Genomic DNA, 14,859 nt, shown 5'->3' with positions numbered 1-14,859 from the left:
AATTTGTGAATTCCTGTAAAATGAACTGTCGCCCATTGTCACTTGCAAGTTGTTCAGAGTAACTGAATTTAGCAAAATTCTTCCTATTGTTCGCTCTGAGAACGTAATCTTCATAATGGTGACTCCCTGGCATTTCAAGTGCACGTCTACCACAATGGCCTGGTATAATCTATACAAACTCTTTGCCAGGCTCCTTATGGCTATTCCCTTCTATGTAATGGCGCAAATAGCATCAGGTTTTGAACCTTTGCAGTTCATTCCATTTTAAACACAAGAGTTTCATTATGGGAAGGAGTTTTGGGGTGTATCTCAATTTCTTGTTCCAATGTAGTTTGAAATTTACAAAGGGAGCATGTATTCTGGTCATCCTCACGGAATTGTTGAGCAGACTTTTGACCTTAATTTTCGCTAAAGGATTCATATGCATCTTTCATAAGCTCTTCATTCTTTGCTTCTTGATCCGCAACCACATTTATAACAGAGTTTTGAGCCTTTGTCACCTTGGTCCCAGTACTGCTTGCCTGAGCTTTTTCAGCAGCTGCTACGTTCTGTTCCTTTCGGCATTTGTTTGGGCCTGCTTCAAACTCTGACATGACATTCACCTCAGCCCCATTTAGCTTGATTTTCTGTAGCCAGCTTCTCTTTAATTGCCTGTAATGATGTACAGGGATGTACTGGGTAGTTACTTGTAATTATGTACAGGGACAACTCTGTGGTCTGTCCGTTAAGCTGCACATTTACATCAATATGGCCCCCCAATGGCACTAAATCTTAATTCCCGGTACAGGTTTTGAGTATTAACTTTGAGGGTTTTAAGGTGATCTGTCAGTATCTCTTGGTAAACAGCTTCTGGTACCAATGAAATGGCTGCACCAGTGTCGTCCTCCATTTGCACTGGTTGTCCATCCAGTAAATGAGTGATCCAGTGACAGTTTGTTGCATCCACAATAACAGTGCATTCAATGGCAGTTCATATCTGACTGTGATACTGGTCCTTTTTCATACCTTTTTTGTATCATGTGGATATTTTTTCCTCGATTGGGTTTCCCATTTGACACACATGGTTGTTCCTTTTAAAGTCATTTTTTTGGAACTTCTTGTTTCTTGCCCCAACACGCATATTCGATTTGTCCCTTTTTACCACAATTCCTGTATTTTGCATCTTTGCACCAGCAGACTGCTGCTGTGTGACTAGTATTTGCACATTGGTGCCAATTGTGGACCTATGTCTGTGCTCATGTGTCTCAAACGATATTTTATGGATTTTAATGCTCAAGCTTAATTGTTGGACTCCCTTATCTGCTAATTCCATAGACATTGCGACTTCTGAAACTTTCTTTGGGTTTAAATTGCTCAGGGCAGAACGGTGGCACAGTGTTAGCACTGCTGCCTCACGGCACTGAGGATCCAATCCCGGTCATGGGTCACTGTCCATGTGGAGTTTGCACATTCGCCCCATGTTTGCGTGGGTCTCACCCCCACAACCCAAAAAAAGATTTAAGTTGCTTTCTGTTAACAGCCTTTTTGGGACAGTTTCACTTCTTAACCCATACACTAGTCTGTCTCTAATGGCGTCGTTCAAAACATTTCCAGATTCACCTACCTGCTGCTGCCAGTATTGGTGCAGCAAAGTTTTTAGCTTCTTAATTCTTTTTGGATGTCTGCGCACAGATGAACAATTTTTCCAGGTTTTTTTTCTTCTCCAGGAGTCTGCCAGAGTGGTCCCAACCTCGTCAGCTAATTTCTTCAAAGTAGCTACAAACTGTGTGATTGATTCACCAGTTTGGATATGTTCATGGAACCTGAACCTCTTGGCAATGACCAAAGGTTTAGGTGAGACGTGACCCTTAAATTTTTCCACAATCTCTTCATAAGGTTTTTGAGTGTGGTTTCTCTGGCTGCACCAGACTTTGCAGGAGGTTGAATGTTTTTGTCACCCATCCCTCCCACATTGTACTGAGGAAAGTTGGGACTACAATGTTTGCCGCAATTTTGTTTGCTTGAGCAAAGTAATCAAATCTTTCACAATATGAGCCTACAATGCTTGATGTTCTCATCATACAACGCCAAAAATCCCCACAATTTTTTACCATTTTTGCTTCCATAAGCACTATGTGCCATAGACTGTTTAGCACTATCTCACTGCCTTTTTCAAATCCCTGATCTTCACCTGTTTCTTTCCGAGTTTATGAGACCCCAGCCTAAAATATTGTTGCTACTCACAGTAGAGAGAGCACTGTTCCAGAACTTGGCAGGCAGAGCACGTGATGAGCTACTTTTGATGCTGTTTTCGCCAAAATCTGTGTTTACATTTTGGTTCCCTCATAGAATGTACAGTGCAGAAGGAGGCCATTTGGCCCATTGAGTCTGGACCGGCTCTTGGAAAGAGCACCCTACCCAAGCCCACACCTCCACCCTATCCCCATAATCCAGTAACCCCACCCAACACTAAAGGCAATTTTGGACACTAAGGGCAATTTAGCATGGCCAATTCACCTAACCTGCACATCTTTGGACTGTGGGAGGAAACCGGAGCACCTGGAGGAAACCCACGCACACACAGGGAGAATGTGCAGACTCCGCGCAGACAGTGACCCAAGCTGGGAATCGAACCTGGGACCCTGGAGCTGTGAAGCAATTGTGCTAACCACAATGCTCCCGTGCTGCCCTCTGGCTGCAGCGATTATTCGGCACCACCGCCTCCCACCTTACACTCCCCCACCTGCCGTCGGCAGTATTGGTGTAGCAAAGTTTTTAGCTTTTTAATTCTTTTTGGATGTCTGCGCACAGGCGAACAATTTTTCCAGATTTTTTTTTTCTCCAGGAGTCTGCCAGAGTGGTCCAAACCTCTTCATCGCCAATTTTTCTTTGTGGTATTTTTGAAGTGTAGGCTTGCAGACCACAAAGCTACAAACAGGCAAGAGCTTTATTGGAAATATGTTTACTTAACAGACTGTAAAGATGGACTGACAGTTAGCACACCCAATCTGCTGGTGACATCATCAGTACATCGTGTGAGCAGACTCCTAAAGTGACCTTGTTCCAACTTGGAACAAACATGAAAGCACAACAGAGGTCAGCACTTTATCTCATCTGGAAATTAATTTGAACACCTATGAGCATTATAGGACCCCAAAGTGTGAGCTACCAAGGTCCCCAGCAAGTTGGTGGAAGATGGAGTGGCAATGGGAAAAGGGTGAGAAATATTACACTGAAATAGTCATTATGTTGTCACCTTATTCCATCCCTTAAGGTAATGAAAATCAATGCCATGGCCGGGTTTTTATTGGGCCTCATGGAGAGTTATGGAAAATGGGAGGAAATTGTGTGGAAGAGCCCATAGTTTTAATGCTACTGTTGCCATTTTACCAGTGATGGAGGAGGTGACAGATGGCCCTCCCAAACTGAGGCCAATTGAGGCCACATTAAAGACTTCCTCCTGCTGACACTGGCATTGTTACAGCAGCAGGTGCGTCCTTCACAATGTGAACAGACATTCAAATATGTTCTGGTAGCCTCCTTGGACGGGTGGACTTGGTGGGGGAATCTCCTGATCAGACAATCTATGGTCCATGATGGGCCATGGCAAGGGCAAGGGTTTGCTGTTCTCGGCTGGTTGCAGTTCAAACAGTGACCACCACTCCCAATGGCACTGCTGGGACCGAAGAGCTGCCGGCCTTCACATTAGCTGGCAGCTCTCAGAGGCAGAACCTCATTCCATCAAGCACAGTTTCTCAAACCTTTCCAGGCATGAAAACTCTTTGACCTCCCAAGAATACTGCAAAACGCCTGAGAAACATTTGCATTGTGTTGAAGAGTTAAACCATAAAAATGATTGTTTTCCCGCAATGGGTACAAACATACAAAAACCTAAATGATAGAAATCTATTCTATTTCTATGTATATACTTATAATTAAAACGTCCTCTTATTAATATTTAGAATGGGAAGGGTGGTGTTGCTCTTTGGTTCGATTGGGTAATGGGAAGAGTGCTGCTGGAATGCTGGATTCTCATATCAGATGCATACACAAACGCACATTGCACACAGGCTCTTACCTTTCTCTCAGCCACAGACTCACACACACTCACAAGAATACATACATTCATTCCCACCTCTCTCTCACACACTACTTTTTCACACACACTCATTAGGACGGCAGGGTGGCACAGTGATTAGCACTACTGCTTCACAGTGCCAGAGACCTGGTTTTGATTCTGACCTCGGGTAACTGTCTGCGTGGAGCTTACATGTTCTCCCCATGTCTGCGTGAGTTTCCTCCGGGTGTTCCGGTTTCCTCCCACAGTCCAAAGATGTGCAGGTTAGGTGGATTGGCCATGCTATATTGCCCCTTCGGGTAGGGTTAAAGGACATGGGGTCGGGCCTCGGTCGGGTTGTCTTTTGAAGTGTCAGTGCAGTCTCAAAGGGCCGAATGGCCTCTTTCTCACTGTAGGGATTCTGTGATGATATCACTCCAAATACCTCTCTCTCATTCACAATTACCTACTCTCTTTCCCACACACATATGCTCACCTGTCTTTCACATGCACACAGATTCTCACCTCTCTCTTTCTCTCTCACACACACTCACCTCCATTCCCTTGAATATTAGGGTCTGGTATTTCGGCAGGCAAGGTTAACTCACTCAGGAGATAGGACTAGTGATTTTCAACAGGCTTTCAAACTTGCAGTTACAAGCACAAAATAAGTCAGTCACCTCACATATTTCTTCCCACTCCTCTTCTGCGATAGTATGGATAAAACTGCAGTGTATTGACAAATGGTGTATTATTTTGAAAGCTGAAAGGTCCAAGTTAATAGCACTGTCAAGAAAATATGACAGTAGTATTCCCTATATATCTTTCATCTGTAATGGTACCATCTTTTTCAATAAAATAAAATAAATTCAACTACTTGCTTTGGTAATGACATACTTACATTTAGCTGAACAGGTTAACAGGGATGATTCGTAAATCTAGCAGGAATGGGGCAACTCGCAAGAATGTTTATCACAGATGTCACTACCAGTATTCTGCAAATCTATCAAGTGACAGAATGTTGTTTTTTAATTTAGCGAATGCAAGAAAAAGCGAATGGAGTTCAAGAACTAAAACTAATGGATTAGTGAAAAATGGCTATTCCATATTTGGCAACATGAGCACAGAAGCTGACCATTCAATTTTTTGAGCCTATTTTACCATTCCAGTAGATCATGGCTGGGAGGTCGATCCATTCAGCCACCATGGGCTATATTTAAGGCTCTCCCATCAACAGATTTGGTGTTGTACAGGATATGTTAATCTGGTGGGCTACCTGCCCCCCCCCCCCTCCTTCCCCCTCCCCCCCCCCCCCCCCGTCTACCTGACTGTATCAGTCCCACCCCAATTATTTACAAAAAATGTATTTTATTACCAACATGTATCAAAGCATACTTCCCAGCAATCAACTCTGCAGCTTGTACAGATATTTTCCCTTTCTCACCCCCGTCTCCCCCGCGCCGCACCCCCCCCCCCCCCCACACCCACCCCCACTCCCGTGGCGAACAGCTCCTCAAACAGGGTCACAAACATCCCCCACCTTTTCTCAAACCCCACCTGCAGAGCCCCTTAACTCATACTTTATCTTTTCCAACTGCAGGAAATCGTACAGGTCACACAACCAAGCTGACCGCCACTCCAGTATAATGCGCCGCTATACAATCAGAGAGGTGAAGGTCAAGACATCATCCTTCTTCCTCTCCATGAGCTCCGGCTTCTCTGAAAGCTCAAATATCACCACCAAAGGGTCCACCTCCTCCTCCACTATCCTGTCTAAGACTTGAACACCTGCCAGAATCTTCCCAATTTTTCGCAACCCCAAAACATGTGCTCGTGATTCTTGGCCCCCGCCCACACTTCTCACACTCATCTGCTACCCCCTGAAAGAACCCACTCATTCTCGCCCGAGTCATATGCACCCTGTGCACCACCTTAAACTGTATCAGGCTCATCCTTGTGCAAGAGGATGTCCAGTTTACCCTACGCAGTGGCTCATTCCATCCTCCCCAATTGATCTCCCCTCCCAACTATGCTTCAGATTTCTCCTTGATCTTTACCACCCACTCTCCTCCCTGCTCCCCCAGCCACTTGTTATCCCCAAATCTTTCCTCCTCTTTCACATCCGGAAGCAGCAGTCGCTCCAGCAGGATGTATCCTGGCAACCTAGCGAACCCCCTCCAGACTTTTCGCGCCGAGTCCCTAACCTACAGATACCTGAACTCACTCCCCCTTGGCAGCTGTACCCTTTCTCTTAGCTCCTCCAGACTGGTGAACCCTTCCTCCGAATACAGATCCCTCACCTTAACTAGCTCCACTTCCCTCCACCTTCTGTATCCAATGTCCAAACCCCCCCGGCTCACACTCATGCTTCTCACACAGCGACTTGAACACCGACATCTCTTCCACCCGAAAATGCCTCCTCAACTGATTCCATATCTTCGCTATGGATTGCACCACCGGTATCCCTGAATACCTACTTGAAGCCATTGGCAACGCTGCCATCACCATAACCCTCAAACTAGACCATTTATAAGATTCCTCCTCCTTCTTAACCCACTCTACCCCTTCTTCCCTCCATCGCTGCACCTTGTCTACATTCGCCGCCCAATAATAATGAAGCAAGTTCGGCAATGCCAACCCCCCCCCGCCACTATGTAGCAGGGTTCTCTCCACCCTCAGCACCTTCCCTGCCCTTAGTCCGAAATGATTGTGTCCACTTTCCGAAAAAGGCCTTTGGCATAAAGATCGGGAGCACCTGAAAGATAAACAAGAACCTTAGCAGAATATTCGTTTTCACCACTTGGTCTCTTCCCGCCAATGTTAAGTGCAGTGTATCCCACCTCTTAAGATCCTCCCTGGCCTCATCCACCAGCTTCATTAAGTTCCACTTATGGAGCCCCGTCCATTCCCTCACTACCTGAATCCACAAATACCTAAACCTATCCCTCGCTACCATAAATGGTATCCCTCTAAATTAGCCCGCTGTCCCAGCTCATTCATTGGGAAAACCTTGCTTTTCCCTGTATTCAGTTTGTATCCCGAGAACCCTCCAAACATCCCCAGTAGGCCCATTGGCCTTCCCATATTCTCCAATGGATCCAAAACATACAGTAAAAGGCCATCGGCATAGAACGACACCCGATGCTCCCTCTGTTCCCTCATAATCCCCCGCTACTCCACCGACCCCCTAAGAGCCATCACCAACGGCTCTATGGCCAATGCAAACAGCAACAGCGACAGTGAGCACCCCTGCCTCGCACGCCCTGTGCAAGTCAAAGCTTTGTGAGCTCATATAATTCATTTCACCCAAGCCTTTCCAAAAACTCGAAGTACCACCACTCCCCATAGACAGTGACCGGCTGGGTCACTGTCTGTGCGGAGTCTGCACGTTCTCCCCGCGTCTGCATGGGTTTCCTCCGGGTGCTCCGATTTCCTCCCACAGTCCAAAGATGTGCAGGTTAGGTGGATTGACCATGCTAAATTGCCCTTAGTGTCCAAAAAATGTTAAGTGGGGGTTACTGGGTTATGGGGATAGGGTAGATACGTGGGCTTCAGTAGGGTGCTCTTTGTAAGGGCTGGTGCAGACTCTGTGATGATATGCAATATCATTGTAGATACACAAGGGGTTAATGTAAGTACATGTAGACTAGATAGACACTAGAGGGAGCACCAGAGACATGACACACAGAGACTCAACCAATAGGTCAGTAAGATAGGACACAACCAATGGGCATTCACGATACACATAGAGGTGACACTACCACAGGAGGGCATTACACCAACCCATATAAAAGGACACAGCATACATGATCTTCCTCTTTCCAGTGGAGACATTCAGTGAGTACAGACACAGGGTTGATTCAGCATTAAACCCACCACGTGGATTGTAGCAGACTTGTTTGTCAGTCTCAGTAGCTATAGAAGGATTAACAGTAGTGGCGAACCCGAGTAGGAGAATTGTAAATAGTTCAATAAGCATGTTGAACTTATCTCCAAGGCTGAACCTTCCTTTGTCAGAGTGCACATCAAGGAAGCCGCTTATCCTACGCCAAAAGCATAACATGACATGGTACCAGTGAGTAACTGTCTCAATCCATATAGCTGCAACTCAGCAAACAGTGACAACCAGCAACAACACCCAGGCAAGATGATTGAGATCCTGGTTCCGCAGCGGCTCAAGTGCCATGGCAATCTCCGCGAAAACTGGCGGGCATTCCGGCAAAGGTTTGAGATATTTCTGGTAGCAGACGACCTACAAGATGTAGCCAATGCTGAAAAGACAGAGCTTCTGCTCACCATCGCTGGTGCCAGAGCAGAAGAAATCTTTAAAACATTCAAGTTCTCCAAAGGGCAAAACAGGAGCAACTTCCAGGCAGTCCTGGACAAATTCAGTAAATATTGCGAGGAAAACACTATCAAACCAACAGAAAATGGTAAGAGAGGCGGCAGTTGTTACCACGAGGCCGAGATCCCGAAGCAGAGAACGACAATTATGATCGGCGGCCATCTTTGTAAAGGTACTGCACATGTGCAGTTGCGCGAGAAGTGCACAGAACGGGAAGGTCTGTTTGCGCATGTGTGAGAAGCCGCGCATGCGCAATTGTGAAAAAGGCCCCCAGTGCAGGAACAGCGATATGTGCTTGCGCAAACGCTTCCTACAACTGATGTCACACGCTTTGTGATGTCAGAGGCCCCGGACCACTCCCACTTAAAGGGGAAATGTCCCAAAACACGAAAAAAAATTCTTAAAGCCGTAAAACAAGATTCTTTCACCTGGAATGACAGAACAATGCCTGAAATTCAACCAATCGCTGAAAGTGACCTCTGCAGAACCCTGCAACAAGCAGTTAGCACCGCCCAAAGAGATGATACAGTCCTTGAATACTACGACTCAGACGAAGGTTTCATCATTCGAGATGACGACCCCAGTACCGAATCCGACACAGACGCAGATGTGTTCTTCGGATTTTAGGATCTTCAGCCCAGCATATATGACATCCCGACTCGTGAGTGCAGGATTATGCTGCGGCCCGACACCAAGAGACAGAGAGAGCGGCCTGCTGCCACACAGAGAGTGGTCCACGCACTGCTAAGGGTTCCCGACTCCGCACAGAGAGTGGTCCACGCACCACAAAGGGTCCCAGCCTCTACACAGGAAGCGATGAAAGACTCAACAGCGAGGCAACTGCACGTCTCCACACAAGAAGTAACTCGAGTGACATAAGCCTCCACAGCGAGCTCGTGGACAGCCTCCACGATAGAAGCTACGCAAGACTCCAAAGCGCAGTCCTTGCATGAACAAGACCATGAGGGTCTAGCAACCTCCTCTGAGCAACCAGCAGCAGACGATGCAAGTCTGCCACGCTCAAGTGAACAACAGAAAGACTATGAAAGTCTGCCATGCTAAAGTGCACAGCAAGAAGACTACGACAGTCTAATCCGCTCCAGTGAACAACAAAGCGACTATGACAGTCCACCCACATTGTTTGAGCCACCAGAAGAAGACTCTGACAGTCTACCCAGCCCAAGTGAACAACAAGAAGCTACTGAGGCTCTATCCACTATATGTGAGACAAGTGACGACAGCTTCCCACTTCCCATACAAGATGTACAATGTGACAGACCTCAGCTAGAATGTACAGAGGCACTCGACGATCACAGTGAGACTACTGGCGACTCCGGTGACACCACGTTACAAACCTCATTCGCTCGAGCCTCTCCACAAGCAAATGCATTCCTGAATGTTTTGACTCCAGACGTGGAGCATCAAGAAATCTCAGCTGACTCCAGTGAACCTGCTATGACTCCAGACGGGGAGCATCGACAAACCAAAACTGACTCAAGTGACACAGACCAGACTCCAGACGGGGAGCATCGACAAACCAACACTGACTCAGGTGAAACAGACCAGACTCAAGATGGGGAGAATCAACAAGCCAAAGCTGAATCAAGTAAGCTGGACATGACTCCAGACGGGGAGCGCCGCAAACTCAGTGACGGCAGGCTCAAGAAAACAGCAGATTGACATGAGTAACTGTGTGAAGGACTCGTATTATCCACAGAGTGTGGTCCTTGAGCACAGCGAACACAACAACAGAACCATACAACACAACATCACAACCTATGAAAACCATATCAAAGACAACGACACGACGCGTACCAAAGGCAACATCGTCGACAGCAAGCACGACAAAGACTACCAATGGAACTACGACTGGTACGACATGGTACAACTCTGCCCATGTGGGACACTGTTACTGCTCAGCTCAATACAATGACATACCATGGCAGGACAATGCATCTTCTCAATTCACGTGTGCTGTACTACCAACAGGCAACCTGGCTTTCAGGACAGATGTCATCCAACATCGCTATCACAAGCATCGGAATAAAAGAAAAGACTCCAAATCAGACAGCGAAGTGATTTGACCACTTCTTGTTTCCTGATGCACAGGGACACTGATGGCGGTCAAAGTCACTAACTCACCAACCTAATAAGAAAGACATTCAACCATGATAATTGATGGGTTTGGGACTCATACATATGAGTTGGACTTATTGTTTAATGATCACAGTTCTCATAACTTGTGCAGAGCATCGCTTCTCTACCTGTTTGTTTTTGTTCAATTTTCTTTAAGTGTACAGAAATATGTAACACGAGAAAAGGGGGGGATGTAGTGATATGAATCACTGTAGATACACAAGGGGTTAATGTAAGTACACATAGACTAGCTAGACACTAGAGGGAGCACCAGAGACATGACACACAGACACTCAACCGATAGGTCAGTAAGATAGGACACGACCAATGGGCATTCACGGTACATACAGAGGTGACACGACCACAGAAAGGCATTAGACCAAGCCATATATAAAGGACACAGCATACATGATCTTCCTCTTTCCAGTGGAGACACTCAGTGAGTTCAGACACAGGGTTGATTCAACATTACACCCACCACGTGGATTGTAGCAGACTGGTTTGTCAGTCTGAGTAGCTATAGAAGGATTAACAGTAGTGGCGAACCCGAGTAGGAGAATTGTAAATAGTTCAATAAACGTGTTGAACTTATCTCCACGTCTGAACCTTCCTTTGTCAGAATGCACATCAAGGAAGCCGCTTATGCTACGCCAAGAGCATAACAAGGCAGACTTGATGGGCCGAATGGCCTCCTTCTGCACTGCAAATTCTATAATTCACTCCACCCCATCAAGTGCCTTCTCCACGTCCATGGACACCACCACCTCTGGTACCAGAGGCCCCGACGGATTCATCACCACATTCAACAGCCGTCTTTTATTACTCATGAGCTGCCTGCCATTCGCGAAACCTGTTTGATCTTCTGCACCCACCCTCAGGTCACGATCCTCCATCCTCCCTGCCAACAACTTAGCCAATATTTTCACATCCGTGTTCAATAGTGATATGGGTCTATATGACCCACATTCCACCGGGTCCTTCTCCTTTATCGGGATTAGTGTGATTACTGCCTGCGTCATTGCCTTCAGAAACTCCCCCTTCTCCAGTGCTTCATTAAACACCCCCAACGATATGGTGCCAGGTTCAGCGCAAATTCCTTATAAAATTCCACTGGGTACCCATCCGGCCCAGGAGCCTTCCCCAACTTCATATCCCTGTTACTATTCAGCACCTCCCTCAGCCCCAGGTGCTCCTCCAACGTCTGCCTCTTTGCTTCCTCCACCTGGGGAAATTTCAGCTCATCCAGAAACTGTGCCATGTCCCCCTCCTTTTCCCCCAGGTCCGCCTCATAAAGTTCTTTGTAGTACTCCCTAAATGCTTCATTTATCCTCCCTGGCTCCGACACCACATCTCCAACCCCAGTCCTGGGTGCTGAAAGCGTGTTGGATCCACCGTACCCATCCTCTCCATAAACCCCGTCAACTTCCTTGCCTTTAGTAACCTACACATCAACCTGGGGCTCGACCTATCCACCCTCGGCTCTAGGACACAGTTAAAATCTCCTCCCATGATTAACTGTTGCGTGGCCAGCAATCCCCCTCATAAAACCCACATCATCCCAATTTGCAGCATACACATTTAAAAACACCACCAGTGCCCCTTTCAATACCCCACTCATGATCACATATCTATCACCCGGATCCATCTCCTCTGTAGCACTCACAAATCCCATTTGTTTGCTCATTAAAATCGACACTCCCCTCGATTTTGATTTAAACCCGGAGTGAGAAATCTGCCTTACCCACCCCTTCCTTAACTTAACCTGGTCCTTCACATGGAGGTGTGTCTCCTACAGAAAGACCAGCCTGCTTTCAAGTCCCTGAGGTGCGCAAGTACCCGTGACCTTTTAACCAGTCCATTCAGTCCCTGGATGTTCCACGTTACCAGTCTTACCAGAGGCTTATGCTTCCAGTCCCCCCTACCGTCCATTATCTCCCTCACTTAACACCCGCCCCCTTAATTCCACCGTATACCTAGCGCATCCAAGATAGCCACTTTCTCCACCCCTGACCGTGTTATCTCTCACCACTGCCACATTGCAATAAGCCCTTCCGTCCACCCCTCTCGGCATTCTCCCCCACCACCTCACATCTGTTCACCAGCATCACCTGCTAGCGCAGCTGCCCCTGCTCAAAGGCACCTTCCAATGACCCTCCCCTCCCCTACCCCCACTCCTCCGCTCAAGGAGGAAGGCTCCCTGCTGACCTTATCCTCCCCCAACCAAACAAAGACTTCTCCTGAACTCCAGGCAGCCTTCTCCAAAAGCAAACAAACAAATGTTAAACACAAACAGTCCCACAAAACAGGAGGACAGGATGGGAACATTCACCCCACATAAACTTTTCATCCCGACAACCCCTTACAGTCCCAACAGTAAACAGCAACGCCCCCCCCCCCCCCCCCCCCCACACACACAAAAAAGATGAAAATCCCTCAATCCCTACCCCCACTTCAAACAGACTCCCACCCATTACAAAGTGCCAGCACCCGTTTCCCAACCATTGTCTGCTCAGTTCTCCCCTAGTTTATGCTCCTTAATAAAGTCTTCAACTGCTTCTTGGATCTCGAAATAATACTCCCGGCCTCCAATTGTCACCCATAATTTTGCCGGTAGCGCACCCCAAACCTGATTTGCTGCCGGTACAGCATTGCCTTGGCCTTGTTGAAGCCTGCCCGCCACTTAGCCAACTCGGCTCCGATCTCCTGATCAATTCAGATCTTATTCCCCTCCCAGTCACAGGCTTCTCCCTGGCCCATCACAAAATCTTCCCTTTCTCCACAAATTTGTGAAGTCTCACGATCACCACCCGCGATGGCTCCCCAGCGTGAGACTTCTGGCTCAGGGACCTATGCGCTCAGTCAACTTCAGGCACCTTATCTAGCATCCCCTCTGCCACCAGCCCCGCCAGCATCTTGTAGACGTATCTCATGGCACCCACACCTTCCGCTCCTTCAGGCAGGCTCACTGTTTGCAGGTTCTGCCTTCACGAGGTATTCTCCTGCTCCTCCAATTTTGTCTTCAACATTTTATAGTGGTCCCCTAGGAGCCCCAACTCCGCATCCAGAACCACCACATGATTGCTGTGATCTGAGATCACTCCTTCGATCTCCCGAATCTGCGATCCCTGCACCGCCAAACTCTTCTCCACTCATTCCAATGAACTCTTCAGGGGTGCCACAGCTCCTTCGATAGCCTTCGAGCGATCTTCCTGCATTTCTTTCCTCTGCTGGCAGAATTCCTTCTTAATAAAAGCCATTAGGTGCTCCATCTGGGGCCTTCCAGCTTGCATCAGCCCTTCCCTCACGGACATGCTTACAATGGCTGCTGCTGCAGTACAGGCCTGCTCCAACTCTTTAGCTTGATCTCTCACTGTTTTCATCCAGGTCTGATAACCAGCAAACATACCTGGGGGTAGCTGCTCCTCCAACATTCACCTCCGCCTTTTCATCGAAATACCACCCAGTATCGGGTAAAAAGAGCTCTTTACTGTGCCCTCAAGCAGGAGCTGTCCTGTGTGTGACCACTCACACCATGGCCACTGGTCCACCGCAATTATATCAGCAGCAGGGATGGTGTTGGAAAACCTGTTTGCCAGTGGGCCCTTCGAGGCCTGTTAGTGAGGAATTAATGTCCACTTCACGGCCTAATTCCGTTGCTGACAGCATTTAACCGGTCCACACCAAATTGCAAGTCATGCAGGTTTCCCTGCATGGGATGGATTGTGTGCGATGGTGGTGGGGGCGGACGAGGGGGATCCTGGCCTAATATCTTGTTGACTTCCAAATTACCAACAAAATTCTGGTCCACTGCAACTTGTCCCTCTCATTGTCCAAGTGCAGTACCATCAGTGCCCACTGTTCTTGCTGGTACTACTGGTACATCAAGATATATGGAGAGGCGGTGGCGTAGTGATATTGTCACTGGACAAGTAATCCAGGGACGCAGACTAATGCTCTGAGGTCCTGGGCTCGAATCCCACCATGGCAGATGGTGAAATCTAAATTCAATAAAAAATTAAAAGTCTAATGATAACTATGAAACCATTGCTGATTGTCTTAAAAATCCATCTGGTTCACGAATGTCCTTCAGGAAGGAAACATGCCATCCTTACCCGGCCTGGCCTACGTGTGACTCCAGATCCACACAGTGATGCGGTTAACTCTTAACTGCCCCCTCCTAGTAAGTCACTCAGTTCAAGGGCAACAAGGCTGGGCAACAAATGCCCAACCAGCGACGCCCACACCCCAATAACGAATAAAAAAAGATCTTCCACCCTCTGACTGACTGGCAGATCTCTTGTGGGGCTTCTTGTTATTGACGGGCAGAAATCCCGGCTTCAGC

This window comes from Scyliorhinus canicula, chromosome 17 (assembly GCF_902713615.1).
Source record: "Scyliorhinus canicula chromosome 17, sScyCan1.1, whole genome shotgun sequence".
In the NCBI taxonomy this organism is placed as follows: Eukaryota; Metazoa; Chordata; class Chondrichthyes; order Carcharhiniformes; family Scyliorhinidae; genus Scyliorhinus; species Scyliorhinus canicula.
Note: the sequence above shows the minus strand (reverse complement) of the source record.